General features: G+C 45.5%; 1 long non-coding RNA gene across 1 annotated transcript; it reads right to left on the bottom strand.

The window, feature by feature from the left end:
• Window positions 1-504: 504 nt before the first annotated feature.
• LOC144385354 (uncharacterized) lies at window positions 505-10,182 on the bottom strand. Its single transcript, XR_013451600.1, has 2 exons — window positions 10,054-10,182; window positions 505-1,359 (listed from the first exon to the last, which is right to left on the bottom strand). It is a non-coding gene; the product is annotated as an uncharacterized LOC144385354 (long non-coding RNA).
• Between the last annotated feature and the right edge of the window lie 1,200 nt (window positions 10,183-11,382).

Here is an 11,382-nt window from a genome sequence, read left to right as displayed (position 1 = left end):
CTCTCTCTGTCTCTGTCTCTCTCTCCTCCCTCAGCTGATCTCCTCTGCCTCCGTCACCTCGGGCTCTGCTCTCACCTCCCTCGCTCAGCCGTGTTAGCCATTCACACTTGGCCTGTGAAATCACACTCTCTTCACAGGGGCTCTTCAACACGCCAGGCTCCCTCTCTCTCTCCCTCTCTCTCTCTCTCTCCCCCCGCTGTCTCTTTGAATTCTAATTGAGTGAACAATGAATCCGTCATTACTTCCCTCGCCCGTAGCAAACAGATGGGGCATTGCAAGTCCCTTTTCCGTCTTTCATGTCCCTTCACATCTAACCCCGTCGCCGCAGCCTCGTCATCAATCGAATGTACCTGGCGCACCCTTTCTGTCCATCACCTCTTCCAATGAATCAAAAAGGCTTTCATGGGGCCAGTCTCATTTTCGGCGTTCACGGCAGGCTGCTTCACACACTCGCACCTTTTCAAACGCAAAGATGACCAACAAAGAGGAAACGCAACACTTGAGCAAAATATTACATTTTAATTTGGTCTGTAAATCATCTTGGCACAACTCGGAAGCATCTCTAATGATGTTATGGATCAAGTTTAGTTTGGCTAACATATTTAGCCTTTTTATGCCCGCCAAGAGAAATGGCTGAACAGGCAGCTATAAAGGGTTTCCATCACCTTTATGGCGCACCATCTTGTTTCCAATGAATAGCACAGTTCTTTGCTGTCAGGGTGGATTAAGTGTTATTGCTGTTGTAATTGAATACTTTGCTCACAGGCAACCGAAAGAAACAAAAACACAAAAAGAAATTCAACCAAAAAAAACACACAAATGACCGTAGTCCTCACTAGAGACTAAACATGTCGTTTCTAGTCTTCTAACCAGTCACAGCTTCGTGTCATCTTCACGTCAACAAACGTGTGTGTTGGGCAACACATCATAAAGAACATATTTTTGATGCATTTTGCATAGATAGGGAAATAGCAGAAGAAGAAAAAAAAAAAACATACACGTCAAAATTCAGAAAGTGCTGCGTTTGCAATTTTGAACACGAAAGGTCTACATCTGTTTATCTCATTGTAAATACAAACAACAGCTTTGACAGTGTTGGATTAGAAGCTGGATTCCCTGAAGCATTTCATCCGGAATGAAGTGACAGCTTCTATTTGTCACCGTCGGGATGAAAGGGAATGGTGAATAATTCCTGTTTACAACAACATGTTATTTTTGTAGTTTGGGCGATCATGGATCCCCTTTTTCACGACTTGTCAAAACAGGAAGTACGCAGGTGATCCCAGTACACAGTGTCAGTGGGTGAGCACACGAGCAACACCACAGCCGTGGAACTGGCATTAACGCTGTTAATTCCACCTGAGAAGGGACCAAATTGTACATTACTATTAGTAACAACTTCATACTCGCCAAGTTAATTACTGAGATGAGAGGGATGGTGCCAAACAGAAATGTGACCGTGTAGGAAACAGAGGAGGCTGTAAACACAGCCTCCGTTTAGCCAAACGGATTGGGATGAGAACATTTGCTAAATGGTAAAATAATTGCCCAAAACGGTCTCTTGTAAACACCCAATAGTTCACAGATGGACGTCCTGATTCAACTTTTACCATCCTTACTGTCCATGGCTGCACATGTTTTTCCTTTCCAATGAGTTTCAAAGTTTTTTTTGTGGTGTATATAAATAATCTGACTGACTGTTGGCTTGTTTACAACCTGACTGACCATCTGACCAATTACACTTCTTGACCTGTCTGATCTAGCAGTTGTGAGCCGTAGTGGTGACGGACAAAAACTATGAATTGTTCAGCTACGGCATTTCAGATTTGTAACTTCAAAACTGACAACTGACAAACCACGTGACCATTCTGATGCCGGAGACACATATAAACCTGCAAAAATTCACACCGCAGTCGAGCCAATGCAACGCTGGCGCAGGGGGGTGTGTGTGTGTGTGCTGTGCAGCACGGTGCCGTGCAAGCGCCGCGTTGTGTTGTGTTGTGCTGTGCTGTGAGGGATAATGATCCGTGGCTGTGTAAGCCATTAGTGAGTAAGTGGTTATGTTGGAGCCCCCGTATCCCTGACGCCTGCTGTCACTTTGATAAATATGCAGCGCGGCAGACGCGCTTCCATGCAACAGATCTCTGCCGCAGACAGAGGTGCCGTTTAGTTTACTATGTCCCGCAGAATTTTGTTAATTGCTACGACTATTTTGAGTTCGGGAACCAGGGCTCTCTGTGTGTGTGTGTGCAATAAGCCTGAGAGGCTGCAGCATGTCGTTGTTTCGGTTGGCAGTCCAGGGACGGGCAGAGCCCGGCAAGCGAAGCAGGCCGAGGGGGGAAGCCAGCCACGAGATGAAAGCCCTCACAGCGAGAAAATGACAGCGCTAGCTCTGACATGCATATCCGCTGACAGCGAGGCCGGGCCTGCGCGTGTGTTTGTTTCCCAGTGCGCCGGATTCATCCTTGACTCCCTTCAAAAGCTGATTTGTTTGGGTCACCTCGGCAAACCTCCGCAGACATTCGGGGGGGGGGGGAGGGGGGGTGGACGTCTTCCTCCCAAGCCGTCTCTTTTAAGTCTGCTTATTTTCACCTCATTTCACAGCAGTATGAGACGGGCTCTTTTTGAAAAGGGCTCCATGCACGGTCCAGTGAGTAGACTCTTTTTTGAAAAGAATATGTTAATGGTTGCGCCCCCTGATCTCCCTCTTATGTCGGGTGAGTAGCCGGTCCTCAAAACCGTATGCCGTCCCCGTCCTCTTTCACAGTGTTTGCTTGAAAGGACAATCAAGGCCAACGTACATATAGTGTTTGTTTTTACCCAGGGTGCCTCTGCCCCTCATGCAGATTCCAAGCAGTCGTTCTCACATGGAGTGGAGATGCAGCAGCTCTTTGTCTGTGTGAACGGTTGGTTTTTTTCATGGTCTGAGTTGGCTGTGAATCGAGCTTTACATCCTGCTCAACTCTTTTGCAAGTGAATTGGATCCACCGGCATTATACTGTGAATTCCCCCGGGTCAAACAGACACGGATAATTGTATTTTCTATTTGCTCTGCTTTGCTTCCCTTTGCATGTGCATTGGCTTTATATCTGTGTTCTCATCATCTAGATCTTTTTTTGTCTCTTTTTAACTTTTTTTATTTCAGGCATGGTAGACTAGATTAAAATTCCTAAAAATATTACTGCTGGAATATGCAAGTAGCTTTTTTCTACATTTTTACTTCTCATCTCAATGATGTATTTTTAGGCTTATTCGGGAGAAAATGGAGTTACATCACTAACTTCAAATGTAACCATGGTAAATTCTTCTGCTTTTCACAATATAACCGTTTGCCCTGAGGTTAATAGTGTGTCTGTTTGTGTGCATGTTTCCAGTCATATTTGAATAAGTGAACCGTAGTAGACAAATAAATAAATCCAGCAGCTTCTGAGAGAAAAAGAAAAAAGCTTGGAACTTCTGCAATTGTGCTAGTAGGTTAATCCTCAACTCTGCACTGCGCGACACGCTAGCTAGATTCCCCGGCACGTCTCACACTGGAAACACTGGTCTGCCAATAAGCCTTACTGGCTCGCTGCGACTTCTCCCAGTCAGGGCTGTCACTACCGGGGCCAAGGGACGGTTCTGAGGGAGTGGAGATACCAGCTCGGTTGTCAGGACGGAGCCAAAGCCAGCGTTTTGTCCATGTGTGAGTGTGCGAGCAGGAAGACACGCGTCTTATTATTTGACTAATCTCGGGTTTAGGAAAAGCAGCTTTGGGGGCCTTTAATTCTTCCTCACTAATCAGCTTCAGCGTATTCAACGAATATGATCTATAACTGCCTCACTTTGCATTTGTGCAAACAAACGGAGGCCGAGAGGACGGACGGGGCAGGGATCTTTGTCTTGTTGGTGTTAAGTAATGAATCCAAGTATCTTCAGCGGCGCCGCACCAAGGGATTAACATGAAAGAGCTGCGCGATTGCGGCTTTGATTGACCGGCCTGTTCTGGCATCGTTTTCATCACCTAAATGTGTACGATCACCAATGTCTTTGTTCAGCTAAGCTCATAATCACTATCAATAGACCTGCGGCATTAAGGTGCTAATCTAGACTTTTCAAACAATAACATTGGCAATGAAGCATCGCCGTCTTGATCGCTGCCAAATCACTTAAACGTCTGTAATGAACTTTCATGTCCCCTTGGCAACACCAAACCGTTCGCGTTGAAATCCCAGACATTTATATTTCATGTTTTATATATTTCTTCTAGCTGATTGCAGGAGTCAGAGGATTTGAATAATACAACATCTTAGATCTGCGCTGGCCAATATTACTGATTTGCCTGCAGGGATATTACTCACAATCCTTAATATTGCAGAGCGTATATTTGTGTGTGTGTAGGGTGTGTGTGTCTGTGTGTGCGCGAGGGATCTTGAGAGACGGAGAGCATGTTTTTGCTGGGGGGGCCTTTGTTCAGGAGGGAGCTGCCTATTTTCCTGGAAAGATGATTTTGATCTTTGCATCGAGAGTGATTATTTCTCACTTGGATCACACATGCCCAGACCCGCACTTTGACAAGTTGCAGCAACATGGGTGTGTGCATATGCTTGCATGTAGGTGACTCCCTGTGTGTGCGTGTGTGTCTGTGCACACCTTGGCCAGAGCCCTTGTTGCTTTGCAGATGGCCACCGAACATGCCAGCCGTACATACACACACACACCTCGGTGGCCAACCTGGAGTCCGGGAGGTGCGTGCTGCCAGGTTACATCTCTATTGGACCGTTTGGTTTTCCGAGACGCCAAACTGCCTCCCTGATCTCAACGGAACCGTGACAAACTGTAACGAAGCTTTTTCCTGTTTTCACACATCGAAGGCCAACCAGACACAGCCAATATAACCACAATACTCTGCAGGCTAGAAAAAGGTGCTTTTGGACGGAAGTAGATCGTAATGAAGTGAATAATGGCTGCATATGTCGGTGTTTGAAATAAAAGGAAGTAAAATGGAAACTGTTCTCCCAAGAAGAAAAAAACGCTTGTTTCAGGAATCGGCCCAAAACCGTTAAATTCAAGTGACAAAGCCCTCTTGTTCTCGACCCGTAACCAAAGTGGGTTCTATTGTCAACGGGGGCGGCAAAGGTCTCCTAACCGTCCCCTAAGTGATTGTTCCAAACCAAACCACGGCCTTTCCCTAAACACAAGCAAGCTCTTTGTGTTCCTAAAGCAAACTTCACGGCGGTCAGGAATACGCTTTTCTCCATTCTAACTTTTTCATTTGCAGCTCTATGAAACCCAGATGCCAGAATAAGATTATTGGCATTGCACTTTAAAGGCAATCCGCAAGATTTGTTGAATGTCATTTTCCGAGTCAGATATATGTTTCATGTCAGCCTTGTAGCTTGCAGAAAACACAATGTCATGTGGTTAACATTTTGAAACAATTGGCTAGGTTCAGGCCACAAAAGTACTTGGTTAAGATTCAATAAAAACATAGTGGTTTGGATTCAAGTGATGTAGTCTCACTTTAGCAGACATTCTTATTAATTTTATGTAACAAGCGTTAAGTCAACGTCAGAAGGTCCCGTGTTGCTCTGGTTTAGTCTTGAGAATGATCGCTGAAACAAACACGCTTTTCACTGGAATAAAGGCTGCACTGCTTATTAAATCAACACAATAGCAAGGTTGCTGGGATGTGCACAGGTTGTTAAAAGTTAACTATTGGCCGATTCAATAAACTTGGCTTGGGAAATTCATGAGCAGGTCTGAGATGTTAGATGTTGGGGAATCTCAAAGTGTTAATTTACAAGCATTCAATTGCCGGGTTAACCCAAAAATAAACTAAATAGTTCAGCTACACTTCCAGTCTTTTATGAGCAAGTACACTCAGAGATACACGCATGCAGACCGCTTCCAGGCTGAAGGACAAAGCTGGGGTCAAAGTTAAATATTTATTCTCAGAGATGAGGGCGAACAGCGCAGGGAATAAGAGAGTTGTGAGTGTTCAGAGTGTGTACGACAGAACTGACTCGTGGCTGACCTCCGAATGCCGTACCCCCCCCAAAGTGTGTCACACGGAACGACCCGCCCGTGTCACTCACACTGCCGGTCGTTGCCTTACCGGGCAGGAACATGTTGCAAACCTCAGTACACAGCAAATCAAATGCCGATAAAAACAAATACATGCAAACTCCGACTAAAACCATCAAACGCCGAAGCTGCCACCCAGCTGCTATTGTGAGCGACGTACAGTTTCTTGGTCTCTGTCCAGTGTGTTCAATGCACAGCGGTACGCCGTCTCTCAGCTGGAGGGCTGATCCGCCCCCCAGGTATTAAAACACATCTGCAGGTTTGACCTTGCCTCCACTTTACTATTGGTGTGAAAACTCCAGCGGGAAAGGTTGTAAATGAGGGGAAAGGAAAAACACAGAGAAAAGAGATACTCAGGCATCTTTATTCAGCAACCAATCCTGTCCCGGGTGAGCAGTTGTTGGGCCGTTGGTCCTCTTCGTCTTCGCCTTTGATGCCGTCTCGCTCGCTCAACGATCCCTGTGTCCGGTTCTCAGCAACAAAAGCAAAAGGTGTCTGAACTAGAAGGGAAGTAGGGCGTGGAGCTAACCCAGCTACCTAGCCAGCCATTCCTTATTCCATTGGCTTTTAATGCCGCCTCTTATAAAATATGCATGGCGTGGCGTTGGAAGGGAGCTACTTAAGGTGGACTACTTTATGTGCTCATCGTCTGCTTGCTGTCGTTGTGTGTGTGTGTGTGTGTGTGTGTGTGTGTGTGTGTGTTACTAGTACAGAGTGCAGATAATGGAGTCCTCTTTAATGGGCTGGAGAGCAGGACAGCCTCCCCTGTGCCCTTATGGACGCAGTTAGACGCCGTCTGCATTTACATTCACTGAGGCTGCAACAGCCGATGCGAATGAGACGTGCTAATCCCTTGGGAGTAAGACCTGTAGTAATATGAGGTCAACCAGGATGCATAATACATGTGGAAAAAAAAATACCGTGAACGCTGATTGTCCATTTGTTTGCGGTAAAAATAAAAACATCACCTCACGCACAAGCTGATGGAAATTCATACGGCCACAATGCAGTCGTGCATTAAATGTAACACCGATCTTGGCCGATGCTTAAAAGGATGAGGCTGTAAATCGGATCCAAATAAGTTACCACCATCTCATGCATTAAGTGTGACCTAGAATAAATTAGAGAAGTAATTTGTGATTATTAAAGTGTGCTTCCACAGTTATTTTTGACTCACAGTGATAAACCTCAGACTTATATCAATCCCCTTTGAAGCCGACAACTGATGACACATTAAGCTCCGCTGCTGAGCTTTGACAAACCATTACTTTTAAATCCACCCTAAGTCAGCCTCACGCTACCCTTTTTTTTTATGAAACGCTCTATGACTCATTTCCCTCAAATGAAACTCCCCCGTACACAAATCCTCCCACAAAGGTTGTGGCGTTTCCAATTAAAAGAGCGGTTGTTTGCTGTGTCTGGGTGACTGACATTAACTTGACAAAAGAACTAAGTGACTTAAGGCTGATGGAAATGACTTTCAAACTGTCGTAACAGCTGAGCACATGCACTGAGAGAAAGGTGCTTAGGTTCAGGTACCCAAACATAACATCTGTAAGCACAAAAATAAATCTTAACGTTTAATGTTTAGAGAATTTAGGTTTATTTTGCATTAGGTTATATTCGCCAGATTTGCCAAATACTTCTTGACCAGTTATTTCTAAGAATCTCCACCGGTTGCCTGGTAACCGCTCCAAGCCAGAGAACAGCCCAACATATCAGCTAAATCGGTTTACATTTGTGTCACACATGTCGCATATTATGTTTTACTATATAATTATTACAATTTATGCATTGTATAAACCCAAGTAAAATGTACGTTTAAAATACCCAAGCCTTGCTGCAAATGTTCTTGTTGCCTGCACCTTTTAATTTTTTTAAACCTTATTTGGCAAAAAAGGTCTTTGTCAGTTCACTTGCTTTGCCTCCAGAGCTTCCTATTCAGGTAGAAACATGACATATGACCTCTGGATTCAATCCACCCTAAACATTTAGGTGCAGTGGGGGGCTGCAAAACACCCGTGGAGCAACTCAACTACACTGCCAGTCTTGGTGTATCACTAAATTTGTACAATTGATTTAATCAGGAACGTGTGAGAAAAACAAAGCTGAACTTTCCTGGCGTGTCTTGTATCTTGTCACATATATCAAAAGATGGTAATCAAAGTGAGATTCCTCGAAAGTGCCCGAATTAAGGTTTCTCCTCTCATCTTTATCTCCCCACCATTAACTAACACATACTCAGACACACATATCATCCTGTGATCTGTCACAAGGAGATCTGCCTTTCAAGTATTTGGCTGCTCAGTTATAGACCTCTATTGTGTCCAGACTTGGTGACTGAAGGAGACTCGCCCGCCCCCTGAGCTCCTGTTGTTTACAGCTCATTTCTGCATGTTTGCATTGAATGAGTAGGATGGTTTGGAGATCTGAGAAGACAACCTTAAAGAGAGTCGTCATTTAAGAGGGAAAAAGACGCTTTGGTTGTCGGTTTTAATGTTCTTGCGCTGTTGTTTGTAACGATGTCTTTTTAAAGATAAATCCAAAGAGTGCTTCAGCGTTTTTTTCACTCACACATCTGCTTGACAAGTCAGAGAAAAGCTGCAGAGTTCTGCAGATATGAGTCCTGCAATACAAAAATGGTTCTTGCACTTCCATTTCCTTCATCTCAGAGTCAGTGTTTGCTGTTTCTGTTACATGGACGCCTGAAATAAGGTATGTTCTCCAATAAAGCTCAAGAGATATCAGCTTAATGTTCTAAAATATAATATGTCTGTAAATACCCCTCATGGAAATTGTGTAGCCTTTATGTGTCCTGAAAAGCTGTTTTGCTGACCGACGAGCAGCTGAATGAGAACACTAAACATCATCACTTTTTACTCCCGACGAATCCATTCACGCTTCAAAAATCATCTAAGTGCTCTTCGTTTGTGAAGATTATCCCGCTGAAGTATCACACACGCTTTTTCGCCACGGAGTTTATATCCTTCAACGGTCCAAAATCCAAAGGAAACATCCCATTGGCTTTTAGCTCAGGGAAATAGAGCGAGACTAACTTCCGGATTGACCAATCGGAATGCAGTGCACGACTCCATGACTGTTTTATTAAGACCACATTTGTGCCTGCGCATCAAAACAACTACCCAAGCTGCCGTTCGTCAGTAATCGGTAAACAGAGGCCTCCGGCGGCGGTGATAACCAATCTCTTCTGACATTTTGAAAATGACACGTCTGCTGTCATAATGGCACGTCTTTCTCACGGCAAATCTGAGCTGCTCTCGTTGAATCGTGACCTTCAAATTGTTAAATAAACTAACAATGAAAGATACACAGAGCAAACAGGGAAGCGTTCAGAGACTCACTGTGCCTCGTAAAAAAAAAAACATGTCTGACGGGGTTGCTAGCAGCTGGCTAATGGCGCCATCAGTGTCAATGTAAATGATCAGGCCATCTCCGGGCAAAACTAGCCGGCCCCGGCTCTGTGTAGAATGACAACATCCCTCACTTAGAGCCCCGGAGGACACACACAGCCCTGATTACACTTCTGCCACAGATACCGTGACGCCGCCGAGCTGCAGGAAACCAGCAGAATCGTCTCTCAACGCTCTGCACAGCGGCTTTGTTTTCAAGAGATGCCGTAAATCTCCTTAAAGCGTATGTATGCGGACGGCCTCGTGTGTCCAAAAGCACGTTCCGCCAGAAGGAAATACACACATTTTACACACAGGTACACAATCTCCCAAAGACCTAGCAGCCAAACAGCTGTGCAGCTCTGGCAGTGGGATTGAAACGTGCCTCTTTAAGCTGGAGCCCCGCGATACCTGCCGGTCCGAGCGGACGACCTGCGTTTTTTTAAGCTGGGCAGCGCCACAGATTCACAGACTCACACTTTATCAAACTCTCTTTACCTCCCCACAAACCTCTGTTGTCTTAACCCCCCCATTCTGTCCTCCTTCTCAATCCCATTACAGCCCCCAGGGAGCTTACCGGGACTCTCGGTGCAGCAGAAATAGCCCCTGGCCTCACATCTTTACGGGTAGTTATCCTAAAAAAAAACAGCTTGGGCTCTTTGATCGGGCCCCAAGTATCGGACCACTCAGCGAACGCGCTCTCCTGTCCGGCCGAGAGTAAATAAACCAATGAAGCCAACACCCCCCCTCCCCACATGGAAGTGCCATGTGGACGCATTCTGTGAAAATAATCCCAGCAGAGGGAGTAGGTGAGTTCCGTAGATACACCGAGACGCTCTGAAGCTCACAAAACCATAAAAACAAAAACGCAGAAGCACACATTTCTATTCGCCTGCAACATTCCTGTGTTTCTGCGTGCCGCTTTGTGGATCAGTGAACAAAGCTGCTCTTTTTTTTCCTCTCAGGACTGAGTTTTCACTGGACTTTCTGTATTCTTTCCCGGCTCGATGCTCCCTTTGCTTCGCTCCTTCGCCCGTATGATAGCAGAGCCGCCGAGGGGCATCCGTGAGAGAGATGAAGAGCCGTGTGACTGTCAGTCAGACGCATTCAGGGATCCAAGGTGTGAGTTTAAACTGTTTACGGCCTGCTACTTTGGAGAAAAAAAGAAAAGCTTGAATGATGTAAAGATCTGCAGGGATGGAAGCAGCTCTGACTTGGAGGGTCCTGTTGTGCTGTCACCAGTGTCACAATGCAGAAACGCGAATGCACTTTGAGAGGCACAATGTGACAGCGGCACGACAAAATCCATAAATGTACACGAGCCTTTCCCACCGGGCAGACATGAGTGTATATATATTAGCTTGTAGCTTAGGATGTATAGATCGGAGGGGTCGGGGTTAATCAGTTACACAGAGAAAGAAGAAAAAGAAGAAATGGCGACATCGCTGCTTTGTCCACCTACACAACACAAATCCTCTGGAGCCCGGATGCAAAACGCACAGGAATAAAGGGGGATTTGATTGGCAGATGCAATAAGACAACCAAGGGAATTCATCAGTGTGTCCATGCGTGTGTGCGTGCCCATGTGTGTGTGTGTGTGTGTGTGTGTGTGTGTGCGTGCATGGGTGACAGACAGCTGTTTGTCTGAGAGAATAAAACGAAGCGCGGAAGAAACTTTTGTTGTTTTCTTGGCAGCATAAAGCTGGAATAAAAAATCCGTTGTGAGAGACTGACAGAACAGCTCAAATCAAGACTGAACCCACTCCTGTGTGTGCGCGTGTGTGTGCGTGTGTGTGTGTATGTGTGAAGGTACGACAAGCCGAGTGGGTGATTGAAAAGAACAGCGAGTCTTCCAGTCGGCATGTGAGACTGTGGCCTGAGAAAAGGACTGTGTGTGTGTGTGTGT

This window comes from Gasterosteus aculeatus, chromosome 12 (genome assembly GCF_964276395.1).
Source record: "Gasterosteus aculeatus chromosome 12, fGasAcu3.hap1.1, whole genome shotgun sequence".
NCBI classification, from domain to species: Eukaryota; Metazoa; Chordata; class Actinopteri; order Perciformes; family Gasterosteidae; genus Gasterosteus; species Gasterosteus aculeatus.
The sequence above is the reverse complement of the archived record's forward strand: the minus strand, read 5'-3'. Positions and strand labels throughout refer to the sequence as shown.